Source organism: Ursus arctos, unplaced genomic scaffold (genome assembly GCF_023065955.2).
Source record: "Ursus arctos isolate Adak ecotype North America unplaced genomic scaffold, UrsArc2.0 scaffold_4, whole genome shotgun sequence".
Taxonomy (NCBI): Eukaryota; Metazoa; Chordata; class Mammalia; order Carnivora; family Ursidae; genus Ursus; species Ursus arctos.
The window spans coordinates 41,693,784-41,720,033 of NW_026623056.1; positions in this window are offsets into that span (position 1 = coordinate 41,693,784).

Here is a 26,250-nt window from a genome sequence, read left to right on the forward strand (position 1 = left end):
GGTCTACTTGTGAAATGAGACCTGTCACCACCACCAGCAGAACTGAGGCCTTGCAAAACTCCCGGGTTGGGAGACACAGTGATAGCAAGGATTTGGCCTGTCTTCTAGGGGAGGGAACCCGCCACAAGGGGTCTGGGACAAGCAAGACTGGGAAGGGCAGTTCCACCTGGGCTGGGTATATGCAAGTCAGGTAGCAAGTGTCTTCACTGTGCTGGCTCCTGCAGGTGCCTCTGTGTTTATGCTGGGAGGTGGGGGAAGGAAATGGCACCTGCCAGTTCCTTTGTTCCCAGAGGGGTCATTTTGTGAATGCTGCGTCTCTTGTACATGCCCCAAGATGAGAAATTACTCTCCCCATTGTGTGCTCCAGGCACTCTTCAGATTGCTATTTCTACACTCTATGTCTGAGGGCTCTTTGTCCTGCCTTCTCTCCAAGAGAAGCCCCAATGTCCTCCAAGCTCTCCCAGAGCCAAGCACAATGACCTTTAAAAACCCAGACTTTAAGCTCAGCTGATTGCAAGAACTTCCGAAATTCGGGCCCTCTACTTTCCAAGCTGACTACTTTGGGGATTCACTTTCCCCACGTGCTCCCCTATGTGCTATTCTGTCTCTCACCCTTTTCCACTACTAAAACTTCCTTCCCACTGCAGTGGCCACAATCTGTTTCTTTCCCAAACTGCATCTCCACACTTCCTACCTTCTTCAGTGTGCCCTCTTCTCTACCTTTAGTTGTGGAGTTTGTTCTGCCAGTCTTCAGGTAGATTTCTGAAGTATTTAGGATGATTTGATAGTTATCTAGTATTATTTGTGGGACGAGGCAAGCTTATGGTCATACTAGTCCACCACCATCTTCCTTCCTCCTCCTGAACTCATTCTTGACATGGCCATCAATTATTTCTATCTTGCCAAACCCAGGGATCAACTCTCCCCTCCTCTAACTTGACCCTGTAGCAAAATTTAATGCATTTGATTACCTCCTCCTTACTAAACCATGATGATTAAAAGAATCATTCTTAATCTCTTCTCCAAGTGATTAGAAGGATTAGCAAACTTTTACTATGAAAAGTCACAGAGTAAATATTTTAGGTTTCATGGACCACACGGTTTTTGTTACAACTATTCAACTCTGTTACTGTAGCACAATAGCAACCACAGACAAAAATGTAAATGAAGAGACATGGCTATGTTCCAATAAAATTTTATTGACAGATACTGACATTTGAATTATGTATAAATTTCATGTCTCAGAAAACATTATTGTTCTTTTAATGTTTTTCAACCATTTAAAAATGTAAAACCCACTCTTTGCTTGATAGTCATATAAAACAGATAGGAGACAGGATTTGTTATGAGGGCTTTAGTTTGTCAACCCCAGGCCCAGGACAATACATCTCCTCCATTCCCTTATTATTTTTGTTGCTCCTTTTTGATCTTCATTGCTATATTAGACCATTTACTGTTGCAGTGACTCGACTCAGTTCATGGCCCTTTTCCCTAATCACACTCCTCTCCTGGTGATCTCATCCAGCACACTGGCTTTAAAAATCATCTGTATGTTTATGACTATTCAATATATATTAAGTTTATTCCTCAGTATTCATTTTGGAAGATCATAATCCATGAGCTGATATGTTTATCAACCAAGGACTTGAATACTCTGCATGTATGTGCTTCATATTTTATAATTATTCCATTTAGAAAAACACACACACACACCACACACACACACAACCACACACGCTTATACACAAACACACATACATACACACTTCAAACATCTGGTTTTCCCAGACTGCTGAAACACTTTACTAGGCATCATATTTAAGATCATTCATTAAAACTTTTTTTTTTAAGATTTTATTTATTTATTTGACAGAGAGAGAGGCAGCGAGAGAGGGAACACAAGCAGGGGGAGTGGGAGAGGGAGAAGCAGGCTTCCCGATGAGCAGGGAGCCCAATGCGGGGCTCGATCCCATAACCCTGGGATCATGACCTGAGCCGAAGGCAGACGCTTAGTGACTGAGCCACCCAGGTGCCCCCATTCATTGAAACTTCTGATGATGAAACTATAAGTTTAACTTTAATGTATATTTTATCGAACAGTAATTATTATAGAATATATCTACATATTAAATATGGACTATTGCAAAATGATTTTATATACTGAATATTTATTGATATGTACTATTGTAGAATAATGCAATTTAATCAATTTCATTATCTTAAATATGGTTAAATGCATTTATTTATCTTAAACATAGTCAACTGCATTATTCTGCAATAAGTCTCTTGCATGCAATTTTATCCTACTTAATTACTTTATCCTTTCAAATTTTTCTTTTCCTTTTTCTATACTTCTTTAAAATAAAAAGGAAAACCATTATTTTCAAAAATTACAAAGGACTAAAATGACATTAGAATATTCTACAAATGAATAACATCAGGCTGAAGAGCTAATACTAACAATAGTATTACTGTTATACTACAAACTTATTCAAATATTTTAGAATTTTTTTCTTTTAATGTATTATCCTAGCACAAGATAAAAACAGTGTACTGGGTGTAAGGTGGAACCTTATCAGCAAACCCAGATAAGTTCACTCTCTTCATTTAAAAAAAAAAAAAAAAAGGTGCTGTGAACAAACTCATCTTCTCTTGCTTCTGCCTTGAACAAGGCTGAAAAAGGTGAAGTTCAGGCTACGGGCACACACATGGCCTCGTCCAGGCTGCAGATGTTCATGGATCCACATTCAAGAGGATCCAGACAATTGACCCTGCCTTGACAATCTGCCCTCCCTAACTAGCTCTTGATCCCTGTCCCTTTTTCTCCCACATCCCAGGAGATCACTGAGCAACTTAATTTACTCCTATTGTAAATAAATTATACAGATGGGGAAAGAATACTATGAAGGAGTGAAACAAGGACAAAGCATTTACTAAGGCTCCAGGCTTTGGCTGAGGCTGGGGTTGCCCTCCTCCCCATCCAAACAGGTACTACCTTTGCTCCCAGGAATAGGAAAGAGTGTAAAACAGGCTTGTGCCTTAACTGGTACAAAAGAGGCATGCTGTGTGATGGCCAGAGGTCCCTTTCACATGAACCAACCTAAAGAAGAAGGATGGGTGTATAGAGCGTAGAATAAATGAAGAGGTCTGAGGCAGAAGTAACCCTCTGTTTTCTTGGGTTTAGGGATCCCACTGGGAGGAGTGTGGTTAAGACTGGCTATAGAGACCCATTCTGCTTCATTTTTTATCCTAAATTTTATGAAGTTCTCACTGAGTTTTTACATTTTCATATTCTTTCCCCTTCATGTTCAACAGCCATGGCTCTCCCACCATTTCTACCCTAAGTTCTACAAATAACATTCAAAGCCCTTCAGTACCTTCAATGCCTTCACTCTATGCTTCTAGAGCCAAACCATAACCACTTGTTCTTCACCACATACACTGTTTCCCTGTCTCCTTGCCAGTGTTCACATCTTCCTGATAAACCGGACACTTCTTCCCTCTCCTTCCACCCACATTCAATTTCTAGATATAAAAATTCTATACATTTTTCAAATGTTTCTTTCTGATATCCCCCTCATCAGAAAGAAAAGTCTCCTCTAAACTCTTCAAGGATGCATGTTATCTGTATTCTTTTTAAATAAACTTAGCACCATATTGTATTTTAATTTTTGTATGTGTATTGTCTTCCACTCTAGATGTGAATTTCTTGAGGGTAGGTTCTGTTTCTTAAAGATCAATATATATCAACAACACACTCTTAGGCAAAGTAACTTCCCAATAATGAATTAATAGTTGGCAATTGTAACTTATATATTAGTATTGGAACAAAACATTTTCAGCATAACTATGGCTATTTAAACTATTCAATTTTAATATAGTCTGTTGACCCATCTTTCATTTACCCATCTTTCTTTTATTCAATATTTTTGTAGTAGTTCATGGTGTGGCTGAGCAAATTACAGCAACAATAATAACAACTATAGAGCAGAACAGAGAAGGGAAGGGAAGGTTGACAATTGGAGCCCGATTTTCACTGACTGCATCACTGAATCTGAGGGATAATATCAGTGAATCAGGAATAGCATAATGCTGGGAAAATGCAAGTAGTGTTTAAAATGGTGTGAGTTTATATAAAAGTGGCCACTGAACATCTCAATCTCAATGTCGTAACAAAAACTGTGTTGAGAGGTAATTCTTCATGGGTCTTTCATGTTCTGCACGTCATATGAGCAAAGGGCCCAACTGACTTTTCATACAGACATTTTTTTCAAAGATGTTTGCACACAGGCATACCACTGCGTTTCACCTTATTGTGCTTAGCAGATAGTCCATTTGCCACAAACTGAAAGTTTTTGGCAACCCTGAGTCTAGTAAGTCTATCAGTGCCATTCTTCCAACATCATGTCTCTGTGTCTTATTTTAGTAATTTTTCACAACATTTCAAACCTTTCATTATTATTTATTACGGTGATCTATAATCAGTGAACTTTAATGTTACTATTGTAATTGTTTTGGGGAGCCACAAACCACACCCAATATAACACAGCCAACTTTATAACTGTTTTGTGTGTCCTGCCTGCTCCACTGACCAGCCATTCCCCACCTCTCTCCCTCTCCTCAGGACTCCCTATTCCCTGAGACACAACAATACTGAAATTAGGTCGGTTAATAGTCCTGCTATGTCTTCTAAGTGTTCATGTGAGAGGAATAGTCACCTGTCTCTCACTTTAAGTCAAAAGCTAGAATGATTAAGCTTAATGAGGAAGGCATGTTGGAAGCCAAGAAAGGCTGAAAGCTAGGCCACTTGTGCCAGTTACCCAAGTTGTGAATGCAAAGGAAAAATTCTTGAAGGAAATTAAAGGTGCTACTCCAGGAAACACACAAATGTTACGAAAATAAAACAGCCTTATTAATGATATAGAGAAAGTTTTAGTGGCCTGGATAGGAGATCAAACCAACTACAGCATTCCTTTAAGCCAAAGCCTAATCCAGAGCAAAGCCCTAACTCTTGTCAAGTCTATGAAGCCTGAGAGAGGTGAAGAAACTGCAGAAGAAAAGCCTGAAGCTAGAAAAGGTTGGTTCATGAGGTTTAAGAAGCCATCTCCATAACATAAAAGTGCCAGGTGAAGCAGCAAATGCTGATGTAGAAGCTGCAGGAAGTTATCCAGAAGATACAGAGAAGGTAATTCATGAAGGTAGCTACACTAAGCAACAGATTTTCAATGTAAATGAAACAGCCTTCTATTGGAAAATGTCACCTAGGGCTTTCATAGCTAGAGAGGAGAAGTCAATGCCTCCTTCAGAGCTTCAAAGGACAGGCTGACTCTCTGGTTAGGGGCTAATGCAGCTGGTGACTTAAAGTTGAAGCCCATGCTCCCTTATCCCTCTGAAAATCCTAAGGCTCTTAAGAATTACATTAAACCTACTCTGCCTGTGCTTTAGTAATGGAACAAAGCCTGGATGACAGCACATTTGTTTACAACATGGTTTACTGAGTATTTTAATCCAACTATTAAGACCTACTGCTCAGGAAAATGATTCGTTTCAAAATATGACTGCTTACTGACAATGCACCTGGTCACCCAAGAGCTCTGATGGAGATGGACAACAAGAATCATGTTGTTTTCATGCCTGTTAACACAACATCCATTCTGCAACCCATGGATCAAGGAATAATTTTGGCTTTCAAGCCTTATTATTTAAGAAATACATTTTTTAAGACTACAGCTGTCATGGACAGTGATTCCTCTGATGGATCTGGGCAAAGTACACTGAAAACCTGCTGGAAAGGATTCACCATTCCAAATGCCATTAAGAACATTTGTGAATCACTGGAAGAGGTGAAAATATCAACATTAACAACAATTCTTAATAAGTTTATTTCAACTCTCACAGATGACCTGGAGGGGTTCAATACTTCAGTGAAGGAAGTCACGGCAGGTGTGGTAGAAACAAGAGAACTAGAATTAGAAGAGGAGCCTGAAGATGTGACTGAATTATTGCAATCTCATGATACAACTTCAATAGACGAGGAGTTGCTACTTATGGATGAGCAAAAAAAGTGCTTTCCTGAGATGGAATCTACTTCTGGTGAAGATGTTGTGAAGATTACTGAAATAACAACAATTAGAATATTATATAAGTGAGCTGATAAAGCAGTGACAGGGTGTGAGAATACTGACTCCCATTCTGAAATAAGTTCCACTGAGGATGAAATGCTTTCAAACAGCATCACATGCTACAGAGAAATCATCTGTGAAAGGAAGACTCACTCAGTGTGGCAAACTTCACTGTTGTCTTAAGAAATTGCCACGACCACCCCAACCTTCAGCAACCACCACCCTGAACAGTCAACAGTTATCAACGTCAAGGAAGACCCTCCACCAGCAAAAAGAAGACAACTCACTAAAAGCTCAGATGATGTTAGCATTTTTTAAAAATAAAGTATTTTTCAATTAAGGTATATACATTGGGTTTTTTTGTATAACGCCTTCACACACTTAATAGACTACAGTGTAGACTAAGCATTAAACTTTTATATGCACGAGGAAACAAAAAAATTCATTTGACTGGCTTTATTGTGGCATTTCCTTTACTGTGGCAGTCTGATCTTAATCTACAATATTTCAGAGGTATGCCTATAATGAACAGGCTTGGAAGATAATGTCTCTCCAGAGCAGAGGCAAGTTTGTTTGCTGCCTATCATAAAAGCTTCAGGTTCCCTCTACTCAGTGTAACTCAGCTGTGACATACATCCATTCTGTCTGTAGCATCGAACTAGGTACATCACATTGCCTCTGCGGGACTTGAGGGGCAAGGTAAACTGACGCAAATAGGATATTCATGATACTTCTGTGTCATGAGTAGTAAAGTCATTTGTCACTGAATCAGAAGGTTCATGTTGTTTTGTTAAAAAGTAAGTAAAACTAATTCCAGGTAAGGAAGTTGGAGGGTGGAATACTTATCAGAAACACACACAGTGAAGAGTTCACAGAATGGAAGAGCTGAGCAGTCAAATCTCATGAAAGAGGATTCTGGGGATCTGAATAGCGTAGACACACTGAAGTATCATTTTCTGATTCTGACATACAATTTATGAGTATTCATGAGCCATTTCATATCCCCTGTTTTAAAAATCAAATTCCTAGAAGAAATTATACTATTAGCTTGGTGAGAGGAGGTGGGACCACATAATTCACATTCCCACCAATCGGAGAGAATCAGTAAGTTAATAATCAATCAGCAATTGATTGATAATCAGATCAATAAATAAACCCAACAGAGACATCCCCTTCTCCTCCTTAAGCAAAGGGATTTCTCTTCTGAAGAAACTACAACTATCTCTTGGGAGGACAGTGGATGGCACGAAACTTACTACATTGCCCTGTTTGTTTTGACTACCAGATAACCAAAAATTACACTGACTGTTAGTAACTATTTAAGACCAAATTCCTTACACATTGGTCCTTATCTTGTCCTTCCACCCTGACATTTTTTCTTGAATTTTTTAAACAACTGTACACTTTATATGTGGAAAATAAACAAACAATACCATGTACAGACCCCCAAATAAACATGCTCTGCTATTTTACTCTTCTACTTTGCATACGCTGCTCCTTTTTCCTAACATCTCTTCATTTTGTCCACCACACAAATTTCTACTTTCTGGGAAAAGCAGTTGCATACAGCTTGTAGCCCCTTGAAGAGCTGCAGAAGAGTGGCCCTGAGCCTGGAACATTTCCTCACAAAGAAATAAAGAGCCTTCATAGCCTGTGTTGGACAGGTTTGTTTGCTTGGAAATATCTTCCCCTATTCCGGACTTGGTGTATATTTCTTTGCTCTGCTTAAGCATGGGTGTCATATGGTACCATATGGTACCCACTGCCATATCTCCCCAGTAGGTGGCAAGAGAATAGAGTTCATCTGTAGTACAGAGGGATGCATGCAGACCATCTCCTGGCATCGGCTGTGGGTGAAACCCACTGGAAATGGCAGACAGACACTCATAGCTGAAGCTGATCTTGCTCTGCCTCTTCTCTTTATGAGTCAAGTGTTATTCATTCCAGTGTTTGTGTGAGTCGTGTCTTCCCTACCCAACATCTGCAGACCATTCAGTGGACTGACACTGGGGACTGCTGCTCCTGGTGGCAGCACTGTTAAAGCTCTTTGCTGTTCTCCATGCAGAACCCCTCCTCTGAAGGTGGTAACAGGTGCTGCCTGCTCAACACAATTCATCGTCTGGATGTAAGCAAAGTTATCCACCCTGTTCTTTCTGCTCCTACTGTACTTTTACTTACTTGTAGAATCCAACCTATCTTTACATTATCTGCAATTCTTTGTTTAAATATCTATATCTGACAATAGATCGACACTTCTTTGGATAGGTCTATATCTTACTTATTATTGTATCACCAATACCTACTCTGTTTCCTGACATTTAAGAGAAGCTAAGTGAAGCCTTCTTATTTAACTGAGTTAATAAATGGACAAATGAATTAGAGGCAGCAGACAAACAAGATCTGGGTACTTTTTGAAAGGTGGTTCCACAGTCTCCATTTTGGTTTTGACTCAGTTTTTGTCTCTTTTCATCTATCGCTATACTACTCTCTAGAACACTGACCTTTTCTTGTTCTTCATAATTTAATAGTAAGTTTAATACTCAACTCTTCTTGAGAAACCGTATCGTCAGATTTTCATTTTAAATGCGAATTTATCCCTTTTCTAATACTGAGGTGTCTATCATGCTGCTTCCACAGTTCTATTTAATTTTGTTCACAACAATTTGGGAAGGTATATTCCTCACTACAGTCAAAGCCCACGTAATTCACCCAACCAGTTAGTGGTAGGCTGAGACTTTCAACCCATTACAAAGCTACCTAGAAAGTTTCTTTTTCCACTGCAGTATTATCCCAGAAATTTGAAGAAGTAATCTCTCTTCCCAAATTGCATAAGTTCAGGCAAAACTGGGGTTATCTTCTTCATTATATAAATCACAGCAAATGCCCAATATTTCTCCTAGGATTTTAATAAGCAGAACAGGAAGCATGTAAGTTTAGGAGGTATAAAAACACATTTAATACCCATGGAAAACCTGATTCCCTATTAATGTCCTTTGAGAATTCTTCTCTGAAGTCTTGTTTCAAATCACTTTGCCAATGCCAAATAATGTGTTTTTTTGCTTAGCTGCTTTCTTTGAAAAGCCCCCCCCAAAATTATATGCTTACAATGTCACCTCTCTTTCAGCACTCATAAAAAAGAAAATGTTTTCTTCTTTGTTTCCTTTTTTCTTTTCTTTTTCTTTTCTTTCCTTTTTTTTAATGACTGAAACACTGTCTATCTCTTGCTAATTGAGCCCATTCACCTGTGACACATGCAAGCTGTGCTACAGTTAGGACAATACAAGTTTGGCAGCAGGGTCACTCACTGAATGAACTTTGCCAGGGCAAAACTGCTGATGTTCCAGCACATTCTTAGTTGTTAAATTTTAGCAGATGAGCATAAGCAAACAGCTCCATTTATTCAAGAAAGGGAAAGAGTTGAGAGGGGAGTGGAGATGTGACAACTGCTATTTCCATCCTCTTGCAAAGTCAACCAGATTCTGTACAGCATAATAAATCCATTATACATGTTACATTTCTTCCATGGCAGAAACAGACTAGCTTAAAGCTTCTTACACATTTTTAAATTTAGTTCTCTGTGCTGCTCCTTTATGTATGCTCATCTAGAGCAAGGAAATGAGAAGGAAAAAAAAATCAAGTGAAAATATAATGCCACCATAACTATTCACGATAACAACACTACCTTTCATAAATTCATTCTCCCACTCTCTGTGTACCCTTTCTTTCATAGAAGGCTCAACTTGAAGTGAACTCCTGAAGCACTTAACAATCTGTGCCACTTATTATTTACAGTTGCATCTTCAAAACATACAATTCCTGATACATCAGAAGTACTTGAGAGAGCTTTGTTACTTGAACAAGAATATGAATGAATAAATGAATGAATGAATGAATGTGAATGAATTATTTCCCCCTAACAAGCTCCTTAATGTTAATTTCCAGGGATTAATCTTTCCTTTTATTTCTATAAAAATTAGCAAACATACTTCTTTATCTTTCCTACAGTTCTGAAAACAGAGCAGATTTGATTTAAAAAATGCATTGGTTGTATTATTTCTAAAAGGTTTTATAATTTATAAAAATCCTACTGGGTCACTACATAGTCCAGACCTCAAAGCCTTTGTAAACACATTTCAACTTCTGAGAAGCCAGTGACACCATTTTGTCCTTTAGGACAGCAAATGAAAAAAGGTGAAATTAATCAAGAGAAACTAAATGCTTTGCATTCCTCTGACAGACAGCTGGCAACTCCAGGAAAGAGCTATTATTTCTTGGATTGCATTATTTATAAATATAGGGGAAGCCCTTATAAGTTGTATGTTATGCTGGAGTGTTGCTTTCGCTCCCACTGCCAGACAACCCTACTATCACATTGTGCCCTGACCTAAATTTGGCAGTCCTGGACCTCCCCAAGTTCTAGGCCATGAACTTGTTCCCAGGAGAAATAACGAGGATTAAGTCGAGAGCAAATGACCAGAGCCTAGAATAAAAAGAACTGTCCTTAGGGGCACAGCGGTTAAGCGTCTGCCTTCGGCTCAGGGCGTGATCCTGGCATTATGGGATCGAGCCCCACATCAGGCTCCTCCACTATGAGCCTGCTTCTTCCTCTCCCACTCTCTCTGCTTGTGTTCCCTCTCTCGCTGGCTCTCTCTCTCTCTCTGTCAAATAAATAAATAAAATCTTTAAAAAAAAAAAAAAAGAACTGTCCTTAGAGCTGAATTGTTCTTATAATCTAGGCTCAAATTAGAACATTTTTTAAACACCATTCTTATCAAAGACATTACTCATGAGACTTCCTTAAGACCAACTGATGTTCCTAGAAGTTGAACATTAAACCAATAATGCCATTAAAGGAAAAAAAGAAAGAAAGAAAAAGAAACAGTTGTCCATGAACTTGATCCTAGGCCAGTAGCTGAACATCAGATTTCCGTAATAACTGTGGCGTGCAAACATCAAATACTGTTGGATGATCTAGGGAAAGCAGATTTGCCTTCCTTTGATAAAACAAGATAAATCTCTCTTATCAGATCTTGTTCCTTTCTTCAAACCACTGCTATATAAAACTGTTTTTAGATGCTTCACTCTTACCTTTCAAAGACATTTTTTCTGTCCAACTGGTTGCAAAACAGAATATGGTCTATGATGGAGACCCTTTATTAATACTCAGTTGTTACTGCTTAAGAAAATTTAATGAAAGTCAGGAAAAATAAGTTCAAGCTTCACTCAAGACAAAATCCAGAGTTTAAAGGATAGGACACAAGAACAGACCAGCACCTACAAACGTCCAAGAATGGGATGGTCTAGGAAAAATAAAATTTTCTAAGAAAAATCAAGACAATGTCCACTATATTTTAGTTGAGAGAAATAAATCAGCTATTTTGAAGTGCATATTGACTATTTATTATGACACCAGAAAATTATAATGCATTAAATATAATTGAGAAGCTCCTAACAAATGTAAGTTATAGAGACAACTGGGACTCTGGCATGGAAATCAATCACTTTATTCTGTTACCACATGGTTCAAGACAGATGAATCCATTTACCTTAGGTATCCACAAAACAGAACTTTCTGAAGTCAAGAAAATGAACTGAGATTTTATATTTTTGCAGTAGTTCATGAGAAGACCCAACATTGTGTGCAACAGAAATAGTTTTTTTTATGATTTTTTATTGTTACTTTTAGCATGACTATTTCTTATTTTGAATTTTAAAGGAAATAAAATAGTTCTGTGCTTTTATAGTAAACACTACATACATGTAACACTCAGGGTATAATCAAATCTACATATATTAGTTAACCTACAAGTTCTACAGACACAGAGTACCCTTGCATGTTTCATTTCTAAAAATTACCTGTAAAAATATGTTAAAAGTCTACTTGTTTTTAACTATAATAATGTTAGAATTTGCCTCTTGTTTGAAACATTACCACTAAGAAGGTCTTATCCTCTAGAACAAAAAACAATTTTATTGGTCATGTTGTCACTTGTATATTGCTTCTTTAGTCATTCATTAGGCAGTCAAATAACTTTGTTAAATATTTCTTTGCTTCTGTTTGCATCTCTTTTATGTCTGTTCACTTCACTTTTATTTATTTCCCTTTGCCCCTTTCTTGTTTAGCTATCCTATAGCACCATGAAAGGATGTGACCAGGAGATCAGAAGCCATTATAAACTAGAACTTAACTCTACTTAATCAGATAGCTTATTTTTCTCCTTGTACATGTTTACTACCTGTAAAATAAGTAAGCTGGACTAAATCAAAGTTGAATGTAAAATTTTGTGTTTACATGCATTTTTCTTATGGAGAAGAGTCATCATATACCAGTTTTTTAAACTATAGCTGGTTTGCTACTTAGACTAGCCAATCAACATTCTGTTCTCTCTTATTTCCTAAAACAACCAGGTAATAAAAAGAGTCATTTCCCACACTCCAGCCTCAAAAAGTGCACATATATTTCTGGAGAATGAAAATTTCCTAAGACACATATGTGTGTTTATCTGTATGTTTTCCTAACTCTGGTTTTAAATTATTTTAATGCTATCAGATAATGAAATTCAATGGATATCAACAATAAAACCTTTGGAAACTATGTTTAAATAAATAAAATCTGGGTGATATTAAGAGTGCCACTAACGACCTTGAAAAAGAATGTAACAGGAAGGAGGCAGTTCATGATGGTGGTGTTAGGAATATCCTGAACATACCTTCTCCAATGGACACAACAAATCAACAGCTACATATGGAACAACTTCCTCTGAAAAAGACCTGAAAACTAGTGGAATAGCTCTTCCAGAGCAAAGGATAAAATGGTCACACAGAGATGTGTATGAAAGACAAAGACCTGATCTCACCAAAACCCCACCCCCAAGTGCCACAATCAGGAGGGATCTCACAAACACAGACGTTCTCCCTGAGGACTGAGGGACTGATGCCCCACATCAGGCACCCTAACCCTGTGGACCAGTACCAGAGAGAAAAGCCCCCAAAATATTTGGCTTTCAAAATCCACGAGGCTACATCCAGGAGAACCACCGACCTATATGTAATGACGATTCCACTCTTAAAGGGTCTATGCACAGACTCACTTGCCCTGGGAACCAGCAAAAGCAGCAGTTTGAAAAGCACCTAAACCATATGTGAATGAGGTTCATTTGTAAACCTTATAAAGTATCTGCTGGAGGGGTAAGAGCCTGTTGGGACTGGCCCCAGGGACAGAACTGGCAAGCACATTCTTGAGGTCTCCCTCCACCTTGTTGGTGCCATGCTGCACTCACCCTCTAACCTCTTAGGACCAGTGGGCATGCTACACTCCTGCTCTACTACCACTGCCACACCAAACCCATTCCAACCGCACCACCCACACAGGAGATGCCCCAAGAGCACCTCACTCCAGTGCCTGGGGCAATCGTATTTCTGAGCCCAACAGGGCTGAAACAATCAAAGAGACAGTTCCTGGCAGGTTACCACCCTCAGGGCACTGCACAGAGGGCAGACTGAAACACACCCACAGTCTTCCTATGAAAAAGGACTATTCACTTTATCTGTGAGCTTCAGTCTGAAGGCAAGCTTCACGTTTACCATGCATCCAGAGGTTACAGAGGCACTGACAGCAAACAAAGACCAAAGGATGTATTTTTGTGCTCTCACATCACCTCACTACAGCTTACCACTACCTCCCAGAGGTAGTGGTCTAAAACCCTGCTTTTTGCAACTGTTGCCAAGGAAACACCTGAAGATCACCTGGTCAAGAGACCAGCAGGGTTTACAATTGCAGTCCCACAGGACTGTATATATTTGCAAACTTCAAAAGCTGCCCTGAAGAACTAGCTTCCAACCAGCCTGAAACTAGGTGCTGATTGAGAAATTCCCTTCTGGAATAGTCATAAGGCTTGGCACACCCTTAACAACTGGGATCTATCAATAACAAATCAGGCTGCTTAGACAATCACAAAGGTTCAAAAGACAACCAAGAACTATGGTAAGATTCAACGTTATGGTTCATCTCCTACACAAAGCCACTCCTTCAAGACTGGAAGAGACAGATTTTTCACCTAATACATAGAAACAAGCACAGAGAGTCAAAAAAATGGGGAAAGAGAAGATTATGTTCCAAATGAAAGAAAATAAAACCCCGGGGGGGGGGGGACCTTAATGAAACAGAGGTAAGTAATCTACATGATACAGAGTTCAAAATAATGGTCATAAAGATGTCTACTGAGATCATGAAAAGAATGGATAAACACAATGAGAATTTTGACAAAAAGATAGAAAATATAAGAAAATATCAAACAGAAGTCACACAGCTGAAGAATATGATAACTGAACTGAAAAATACAGTAGAGGGGTTCAACAACAGACTAGATGAAGCAGGAGAAATAATCAGTGATCTGAAAGACAGAAAAGTGGAAATCACCCAAACAGAACAGCAAAGAGAAAAAAGAATTTTGAAAAGTTAAGATAGCTTATGGGACTATGGAACAAGAGCAAGCAAACTAACATTTGCATTATAGGGTCCCAAATGGAAAAGAGAAAGACAAAGAAGCAAAAAACATACTTAAAAAAATTATGGCTGAAAAGTTCCCTAACCTGGGGGGGGGGGGGAGACACTCAGATATAGGAAGCCCAGAGAGTTTGAAATTAGATGAGCCCAGAAAGACCCACAAGAAGAGATATTATAATTAAAATATCAAGTTAAAGATAAAGAGAGAATCTTAAAAGCAGCAAGAGGAGAAAAAGTTACACACAAGGGAAACTCTTAAGACTACCAGCAGATTTCTCAGCAGAAACTGTGCAGGCCAAAAGGGAGAAGAATGACATATTCAAAGTGCTCGAAGGTAAAAACTTCGTCAAAACAAGAATACTCTACCCAGCAAGGTTATTATTCAGAACTGAAGGAGAGATAAAAAGAGTTATCCAGACAAGCAAAAGTGGAAAATGTTTATTGCCACTAAATCTGCCTTATAAGAAATATTACAGTGATTTCTACAAGCTGAAAAGGATACTAATAATCAAAAACATGAAAATAAAAATCTCACTATTAAAGGTAAAGATATAGTAAGAGCAGAGGATTAACCACTTTTAAAGCTAATAGGAAGGTCAAAAAACAAAACTATAACTACAATAATTAAGGGATACATAAAATGTGTAAGATGTGACATCACAAACATAAAACATGGGGGGTATTAAAAATGTAGTGTTTTAGGGGTGCCTGGGTGGCTCAGTCATTAAGCGTCTGCCTTTGGCTCAGGGCGTGATCCTGGCGTTCTGGGATCAAGCCCCAGCGGGGGAGCCTGCTTCTTCCTCTCCCACTCCCCCTGCTTGTGTTCCCTCTCTCGCTGTCTCTCTCTGTCAAATAAATAAATAAAAATATTTTAAAAAAAGTAGTGTTTTAAAATGTGCTGAAACTTAAATTGATATCAACTTAAAACAGAAAGTTATATAGATATAGGCTGTTGTATGTGAGCTTCATGGACCCCTATAAAGCAAAACTTATAGTAAACACAAAGAAGATAATGAGAAAAAAACCTAAGCATAACACTACAGAAAGTTATCAAAACATAAGGGGGGAAAAAAGCAAGAGAAGAAAGGAACAGGGAGATCTACAAAACAGTCAACAAACAATTAACAAATTGGTAATTAAAACATAACTGTCAATAATTACCTTAAATGTAAATGGACAGAATGTTATAATCAGAAGACTATGAGTGACTGAATGAATTTTTAGAAAAAAGGTACATCTATATGCTGCCTACAAGAGACTCACTTCAGATGCAAGGAAACACATAGACTGAAAGTGAACGGACAGAAATTTTTCTTCATTCAAATGAAAACCAAAAGCTGGGACAGCTATACTTATGTCAGAGAAAACAAAATTTAAAACAAAGACTGTAACAAGAGAGAAAGGTGAGCATTACATAGTGATAAATAGATAATCCAACAAGAAGATATAATATTTGGAAAACTTTACGCACCCAACATAGAATCACCTAAATACACAAAGCAAATATTAATAGACCTAAAAGGTGAAACTGTAGGGAACGTTAACATTCCACTTACTAAATGGACAGGATGATCCAAAGAGAAGATTAATAAGAAAACACAGGCCTTAAATGACATATTAAACCATAGGGACTTCATAAATATTTACAAAACATTCCATCCAAAAGTAGCAGAATACACATTCTTCTCAAGTGTACACAGAACATTCTCTAAGATAAATCATATGTTTGGCCACAAAACAAGTCTCAATAAATTTAGAAACACTGAAATTATATCAAGCATCTTTTCTGAACACAATTGTATAAAACTAGAAATCAATTACAGGAATAAAACTGGAAAAATCACAAATGTGAAGATTAAACAATATGATACTAAACCACCAACGCGTCAACAAAAAAATCTAAGGGGAAATCAAAAAACAGCCTTAGACAAATGAAAATGGAAATACAACATACCAAAATCTATAGGATGCAGTGAAAACAGTTCTGATAAGGAAGTTTACAGTGATACAGGCCTATCTCAACAAATAAAACAAATCTCAAATGAAAAATCTAACCTTCCACCTAAATGAACTAGAAAATGAACAAATGAAGCACAAAGTTAGTAGGTGCAAGGAAATAATAAAGACCAGAGCTGAAATAAATGAAATCGAGATTAAAAAGACAACAGAAATGATCAATGAAAAAAGTAGTTTTTTGGAACGATAAACAAAATTGACAAACCTTTAGCTACATTCACTAAGAAGAAACAAGAGGGCTCAAATACATAAAATCAGAAATAGAACTTATACCATCTACCACAGAAATACAAAGGATCACAGACTACATGAACAAATACATGCCAAAAAATTAGACAACCTAGAAGAAATGGATAAATTCCTAAAAATATACAATCTTCCAAGACTGAATCACAAAGAAATTGAAAACCTGAATAGAGCAATTAGTAGTAAGGAGAATGAATCAGTAATCAAAACCTTTCCAAAAACAAAGGTCTGGTACCATATAGCTTCACTAGTGAATTCTACCAGACATTCAAAGATTTAATTCCTACCCTTTCCAAACTTCTCCAAAAAGTTGAAGAGAAGGAAATACTTCCACACTCATTCTATGAGGCAAGAATCAGCCCGACACCAAAAGCAGTCAAGGATATCACGAAAATTTTTTTAAAAAAATTACAAGCCAATATCCCTGATAAGCATAGATGCAAAATTCCTCAATAAAGTATTAGCAAACAAAATTCAATAATACATTAAAAGTATCACACACCATGATCACGTGGGATTTATTCCTGAGATGCAAGGATGGTGCAACATCTACAAATCAACCAATGTGACACACCACACCAACAAAATGAAAGATAAAAATCATATGATCATATCAATAGACACAGAAAATGCATTTAACAAAATTCAACATCCACTTATGATAAAACTCTCCACAAAGTGGTTATAGACAAAATATACCCCAATGTAATAAAGGCCATATATGACAAGCCCACAGCTAACATCATACTCAATGTGAAAGCTGAAAGTTTTTCCTCTAAGATAAGGAACAAGGCAAGGATGCCCACTCTCTTTTATTCAACACAGTACTAGAATTCCCAGCCAGAGTAGTTACGAAGGAAAAATAAATAAAAGACATAAAAGTTGGAAGTTAACTGTCACTGAAAATGACATGATTTATATAGAAAACCCTAAAGTCGCCACCAAATATAAACAAATTCAGTAATATTGCAGAGTATAAAAATCAATATACAAAAATCTGTTCTATTTTTATACACTATCAACAAACTATCAGAAAAATAAATAAAACATTTACAGCTGTACCAACAAGAATAAAATACCTAGATATGAATTTAACCAAGGAAGAAAAATACCTGTACACTGGAAACTATAACACACTGGTGAAAAGAATTGAAACAGATACAAATAAATGGAAAGATATTTTTTGCTGTAGTATTAGAAGAATTAATATTGTTAAAATGTCCATATTATTCAAAGCAATCTACAGATTTAGTTCAATCCCTATCAAAATTCCAATATTTTTCAAGGAAATAAAAGAAGCCCAAAATTTGCGTGGAACCACAAAAGACTCTGAATAGCCAAAGCAATCTTTTTTTTTTTAATTTATTTATTTGAGAGAGAGAGCAAAGCAAGTGAGAGAGAACATAAGTCAGCGGGGGGTGGGGAGGGCAGAAGGAGAGGGAGAAGCAGACTCCCACTGAGCAGGGAAGCAGACTCAGGGCTCAATCCCAGGACCCCAAAATCATGACCTGAGCCAAAGGCAGACACCTAATCGACTGAGCCACCCAGGCACCCCAGAATAACCAAAGCAATCTTAAGACAGAACAAAGCTGGAGGTATCATAAAGCCAGACTTCAAGCTAAATTACAAAGCTATACTAATCAACAGGATAATAACAGACACATAGATAAATGGAACACAATAGACAGCCCAGAAAGAAACCCATGCATATGGTGAATTAATTTACAGAAAAAGCAGGCAAAAATATACAATGTCAAAAGAATAGTCCCTTCAATAAATGGTGTTGGGAGAACTAGACAGCTACATGCAAAAGAATGAAACTGCAGTACTATCTTATACCAAATACAAAAATTAATTCAAAATGGATTAATGATTTGAATGTAAGACTCCTAGAAGAAAATGTAGGCAATAAGCTCCTGACATAGGTCTTTGTAATTATTTTTTTGTACCTGATTCCAAAGGTAAAGGCAAAAAAAGCAAAAATAAACAAATGAAACTACATTAAACTAAAAAGCTACTGTAAGGTGAAGAAAGCCATCAACAAAATGAAAAGGCTACCTACTGAATGGTAGAAAATATCTGCAAATCATAAGTCTGATTAGGAGTTAATATACAAAATATACAAAAACTCATAAAACTCAATTATAACAAAAACCACTTGACTAAAAATGGAGAGACAATTTGAATAGACATTTTTCCAAGGAAAACATAGAGATGGCCAACAGACACACGGAAAAATGCTCAACCTCACTAATCATCAGGGAAATGCACATCAAAACCACAATGAGATATAACCTCACCCGTCAGAATGGCTATTATCAAAAACACAAGAAATACGTGTTGGTGAGGATGTGGACCCAAAAACTGCTGTTGGGAATGCAAATTGTGCAGCCACTGTGGAAAATAATATGGAAATTCCTCAGAAAATTAAAAATAGAACTATCATATGATCCAGCAATTCCACTTCTGCATACTTCACTAAAGAAAAGAAAAACACTAATTCCAAAAGATATATACAACCCTATGTTACTGGAGCATGATTTATTTACAACAGTCAGGGTATGGAAACAACTTAAGTGTCCAGCAATGGATGAATGGTATTTATATACAATGGAATATGACTCAGCCATAAGAAAAATGAAATCCTGCCATTTGCGACAACATGGATAGACCTGGAAGGTATTATGCTAAGAAAAATAAGTCAGACAAAGACAAATACTGTATGATTTCACTTATATGTGGAACCATAAAAAACAACAAAACAAGTGAACAAACAAAACAAAATGAAACAAAACTCATAGACACAGAGAACAGAACTGTGGTTGCCAGATGGGAGAGAGTCAAGGGCATACGTGAAATGGGTGAAAGGAATCAAGAAGTACAAATTCCCAGTTAAAATAAGTAAGTCATGGAGGTATAATGTATAGTATGGTCACTATAGTCAGTAACACTGTATTTTGTATTTGAAGTTGCTAAGAGAGTAGACCTTGAAAGTGTTCATAAGAAAAAAAAATTGTAACTCTACATGTTGACAGATTATAACTAGACTTACTATGCTGATCATTTCACAATAATATATATCAAATTATTATGTCATATACCTAAAACCAACACATTATATGTAAACTATAATTTAAAAAGTAAAAAAAAAAAAAGAATGTAATATATGAAAATACATTTTAAAAATAAAAGGAGGGGCAACCTGGGTGGTTCAGTCAGTTGAGCATCTGACTCTTTTTTTTTTTAAGATTTTATGTATTTTAGAGAGAGAGAAAGGGAGAGTGGGAGCAGGGAGAGGAGCAGGGGGGAGAGAAAGAATCTTAAGCAGACTCTGCACTAAGCACAGAGCACTACACGGGGCCCAATCTCACAACCCTGAGATTGTGACCTGAGCTCAAAATCGAGAGTTGGATGCTTAACCAACTGAGCCACCCAGACACCCCAAGGATCCAACTCTTGATTTCAGATTAGATCATGATCTCAGGGTGGTGGGGTCAAGTCCCAAGTCAGCCTCCATGTTGAACATAGAGCCTGCTTAGGGTTCCCTCTCTCCTTCTCCTCTGCCCCCCCCCCCCTTGCACACATGTTGTCTCTCTCTCTAAAAAAAAAAAAAAAAATTAATAACAAAATAAAAATAAAAGGAAATAGGGTCTTGAGATCATGGAATACTATATAGTAATGATTTTCATCCAATTACTGATGAATTCAACTGTATTATTGTTTATTTGAAAAAAATATGATAATTGGGCATAGTATTTACATTAAATATATTAGAATTTAAAATACATGCTATTAAAGGCTAGCTTCAGTTTGTAGTGGACATACAAAATACATACATTTTATGGGTGATGTGTGGCTTCTCATAGTCTCACAGCAAATGAAAATTATCTAACCTGACCACCATGAATCTTTACACAGTTAAACAGACCTGTCCTAAGGTACTAATGCTAGGAGGATGTTTAATGGTATTTCACAGAATAAGATACGATGCTACACAGAGGGGAAATCTATTTTCAACCCTGACTTTAAGCAGGAAATGGCTGATCTTTCCAAGAGAGTTTTAAATCCCCCATGGCCATCCTACACCAATCCCTGTAGAGAATATGCATATACAATCTGCTCACATTATATAAACACAGACACTATACCAATTCACAATTCCCTGTATTTTGCAGAGCATATTTCATAAAAATAAAGATCCAACAATCTCTACCTGGCAAACCCCAAGAAACAACTCTCAGGAGTTCACAGAGAGATAGTAAGTGATTCATAAAAAAAAAAAAACTATAGCTTTCCTTTATATCAGCAATAACCACCAGAGTGTAATTGGGGGAAAAATAGCACATTGACAACAGCAACAAAACCCACAAATACATAAGAGGTATGCAGGCACTACATTAAGAAGAGACAGAATTTATAAAGCTTTTCTTCAAGAAGAGAAAGGTAATTTGAAATTACTTCTGTGGAACGGAAAAAAAATATTGCAAAGATACACTCCCCAAATTAATCTATAAATACAATTAAATCTGGTAAAATAAAAGGTTTATTTTTCATAAACTTTAAAGAAATTAAAGAGACTTGTTGGACCATAAGCCAGTCCTAAAATATAACTAGACCATATGAAGTCACATATCATGCCTCTTTCACTCTTCAGCCTGTATTTATTTGGTATTGTTGGTAGCACATAATCGACCCTTGACTAATTATATATTAATTGAATAAATAAATGGATACAATCCAAGTAATAAATGTGACATAGTAAATATGTAACAAGACCCTACATATTTTTGAAAAGGAATGATCACCTATCATTCATCAGAATACTCCAACATCCATTGCCTTTCAGGACTGAGTAACATATTCCAGACTAGCCCTCCCATCATAAACAACCATAAAAGTAGAACAAATAAATGAGGTAAATGTTTTCAACACTGGACAAAAGACAGTATAATGCTGCAATTACCAAAAGAAGGCAAAATCACAAGCTGAAACACACTTGTGCAGAGCTCTCTGCCCAGGAACACCTTCCGAAAAAGGCAGAGAAAGGAGGAGCTAAGCTGAGTATGGCAGTCTTTTTATAGAAACATGACAAAGACTTCACAAGACAAAACAATTATACACCAATATCCTTCCTTAACATAAATGTAAAAATCCTCAACAAAATATTAGCAAATCAAACCCAGAAATACATTTTAAAAATGATATTTATGAACAAATGGGGTTTATCCTAGGAATGCAAGGTTGGTTTAACATTCAAAAATCAACATTATAGGTAAAGAATTCCCAGTGAAATAACAGTAATTAAAACAACCTAAGTAATAGGTTTCTTGTTGTAAGAAATGGAAACTCCATAATCAAGCAGAATAATGCTAAATACTCTAAAGAAGGTCCAAATAGACCTAGCTAACATGATCTGGAGGCAGTACAGTTAGTTAGAAAGCAGAAACTGGAAACGGGGATCAACAGCAATTACATGTAAATACAGAGAGAGAACAACATATAATTTCCATTATAGAGCATGACTTTAAGGTATCTCAGCAAATCCCTTTAATTTTTTCATTACGTCCTAAGCCAAAGAACCTCTCTGGTTATTGTTATATACAGAAACCCATTTGATCCTAAATGGCCCATGGGTTCTGATGTTCAGATTGCGAAAGAATGGTCCACTGTTCCTCCTACAGAAGTCAGCTATAATAAGGTTTATCTTTATCTGGTCTTTGATGTGCTACAATTTTGCACACTAAAATACATACAGTTTCTAAGAAACAATTAATTTTAAGCTGCAGCATTCATTTCCAGACAAACAGCAGCTATTCTTCAATAAACCACAGTATTAGAGAAGGTAACAACACCTCGAGCTGTAAATTTTTCTTGTACTTTACTGTACTTCCAAATACATCAGTGCTTGCTTTCCCTAACCCCTACGAGATAAAGAAGTCAAGCTCACTAACCCATCGCTGGTTTCCGAGATTATAAATCATGTGAGAAGTGAAAAGAGCCTTCCTATGTCACAGACAAGAGATATAACTATTGGAGAAATAACTATTAGGACCACTCTACTGGTCTGGGGGACTCTGAAAGATGAGGATTACTTAAGAAAGGAGAAATATCTATGTCAGTCTCTGAACTACCTTCCATTTGCTTCACCTCTAATTTATGGCAGTTATCTAAGGCTGATAGCATTTTCATCCTGGCTGCAAGTGCTGTTCCTGGAACTTGCCCTCCTATCCCTGCATTATTTTTTCCAGCCTCTGCTACATATGGATAGAGGACTGATTACAATCAGCTGGCCTTTGGCTCAGCAATACTATTCAAAAGCATTGGAATAGCTGGGAAGCTAGCAGAAGAACAAGCTGGGATATTTCTCCCTCTCCTTCCCACTCACCCTTGAGCAGTGTAAAGGTTTCTATTTTCCTACATGGGACTCTGATAATGACTCTACATAAAAAAATGCACATCAAAATGAAATTCTGGGAGGTTTCCCACTAAGCAAAAGACTTTATTGCTGTGCCCTTCTGTTCTATTTTTCATCAGCACACAGTGAGAGTACATCTCCAGATGAGGTTGATGGGGTTTTTATGCAGTTTTCACTACTGTGGCTACTGCCTCTACACCTGTTTATTTGTTTTTTAATATCCTTTTCTTCCTTTTGTCCTGATCTGCAGGTCTATACTGTGAGAACGAAAAATGTTGGTCTCAGGACCTCTTAGAGCCTTTGACTTTAATACCAGCTCACTTTAGTAGACATTTCACATCCGCCTCTAAAATTCTGATTCCCATAAGTAGTGGACATCCGTTGTGCTGGCTGCCCACCATTCCCTCCCCTTCCGTCTGATAACTAAAGATAAGTTTCCCATCCCATCCAGCATGAGTAATCATCACATGCTGGATGGGATAACCACTCCTCTTCTGACTACAGTGGTGGTTATACTACCTGGGCCTGGTCAATGGGGGAAGCCTGTACTCCTGACCACAGTGACTGGTAAGAGACTGGCAAGTTTAACAAGTGGGCCAGTCAGAGCCAATACTCCCTCCCCCAGGTTAGAGTGTTCTGATTGCAACAGCTTTAGGAAAAGACTGCCTCTTTCTATTGGATTTGCTATGGCAGCCCCGAAGACGTACTACTCAGATCCTGCTATAAGGAGACACCAGGGCTAAGATTATGGTCAGCAAATGGCCTTCAGTAATGTTTTTTCAGGTTTTACCTATGCTTTTAAACTCACCTTCACCTGAGGTTTGCACTTCCCAGGCAGCCTGCATCTCAAGAGATTGAGCAAAGTGGGATATAAAGACTCATTCATTTTGGCTAGAAGCAGAAAACTGACAAACTATGTTTGCTAGTTCCCAATAGGTCTGGTTGAGGCTTTGTCAGGCATGATCACAGTTTGACTAAGAACAGCATGGCAACCCAGGACCCAGACCCCTTGGATTGAGGGTCCAAGTCATGACTGTAAGAAGGCCACTAAGGCAAGCACAGATGGTAACTAAGATTAGGAAGAATCTGAGGTGGATACTAGAGGAGGGAGAGGGGAAGTATCATTATGACCCCAAGACCAACTTCAGTGGCAGGGCATGTAGTTCTTCCCACTAAATGCTCTCCCAAATGCAGTTTTATTTTTTATTTTTTTTAAAGATTTTACTTATTTGACAGAGAGAGAGACAGCCAGCGAGAGAGGGAACACAAGCAGGGGGAGTGGGAGAGGAAGAAGCGGGCTCCCAGCAGAGCAGGGAGCCCAATGTGGGGCTCGATCCCAGGACCTTGGGATCACGCCCTGGGCCAAAGGGCGTGTCTACGTAACGACTGAGCCACCCAGGCGCCCCCCCAAATGCAGTTTTAAGAAGGAGATCTAATCAGCACAACAGGCAAACTGTGGGAGACAAGAAGATCCCCTACGAGGGCAAAACATTCTGCCCAACTAACTGCACAAAGTGCACTCAGTAGACAGCCTCCAGTCAGTAGACAGCCTCCAGCGGTGACCTCCCTCAGGGTCTGATGCAGCACTCCAGCTGCAGAGCTCCACCTTGCCAGAGGTTACACACTTCCTAGGGCAGCATGTATCCAGTGACGGATGAGATGTGGGTATAAAGGCCTGGCCATTTGGGCCTGATGTGAGACAACTCTGAAAGGCAATACTCATTCCAAATTTCCTCACCAGGTTGGTTGAGATTCATCAAAACTGAATTTCAGTTTGACTTCTTCCTCTACACAATCTTTTCTCGCTAATGGGTGAGATTACTGGACTCCTGGACATCATCCATCCACCATTTCCAAGTGATGGAGTGAAAACGATACTGCTGACATCATTGGAACTCCATCTCATGCCTGAATCCACTACTGGATGGCGATCTTGTAGGTCAATAATTTAAGCTCATAGGCGCAGAGAACAGGTTAGTGGTTACCAGAGGTGAGGTGTGGGAGAAATGGAGTGAGCTGTTGTTTTAAACTGGATTAAAAAAAATAGTAGGTATGCTGTCGTTTTAAACTGGATTAAAAAAAAAATAGTAGGTATGCAGAACCTATAGGCATTAGAGAGTGGAAGACAGGGGCTGATCTGGGAGGCTGGGGCTTCTCAGGAGAAGCAAAATAAACAAGGACAGAGAGCAAATGAGATTACTCCTATTGGACTCAAGACAAACATGCATGTTGAAGCTATAATACTGAAAGGTAAAAAAGGGTGAGTGCCTCAGACCCCCTTTCAAGCCCCAAAGATGGTGGGATAGATGACCTATGGAGCAAGGTCTAAAAAAAATTTTTAAATACAACTTATTATTACTGATACTACTATTATGTGTAAGCTATTTTAAACATATTTCTATCAGTTATAATGAGATAATCTTGATTGACTAAATGCAAAGACCACCGAACTTATTTTTAAAATGAAGATGATGGGGCGCCTGGGTAGCGCAGTCGTTAAAGCGTCTGCCTTCGGCTCAGGGCATGATCCCGGCGTTCCGGGATCGAATCCCACATCGGGCTCCTCCGCTGGGAGCCTGCTTCTTCCTCTCTCACTCGCCTGCTGTGTTCCCTCTCTCGCTGGCTGTCTCTCTGTCACATAAATAAATAAAATCTTTAAAAAAAAAAACAAACAAAAAAAAAATAAAATAAAATGAAGATGAACTATGTATGAATGTCTATAAAAGAAACAGAATTTCACTCCACCATGGCCAAAGAAGACATGCTGATGTTGGACTTATTAGTCTCTTCTCTTCCTGATCCACTTTTGAGAAAATATGAGTCATTATCACCATTTACCATGCACACAATTTACCTTGTCTCTCTATAAGGCACTTGGTTTTTAACCATTTCCCAGGGAACATTTCCTAGCTCTTAAAATATTGTTTTAAAAAACATTATGGATA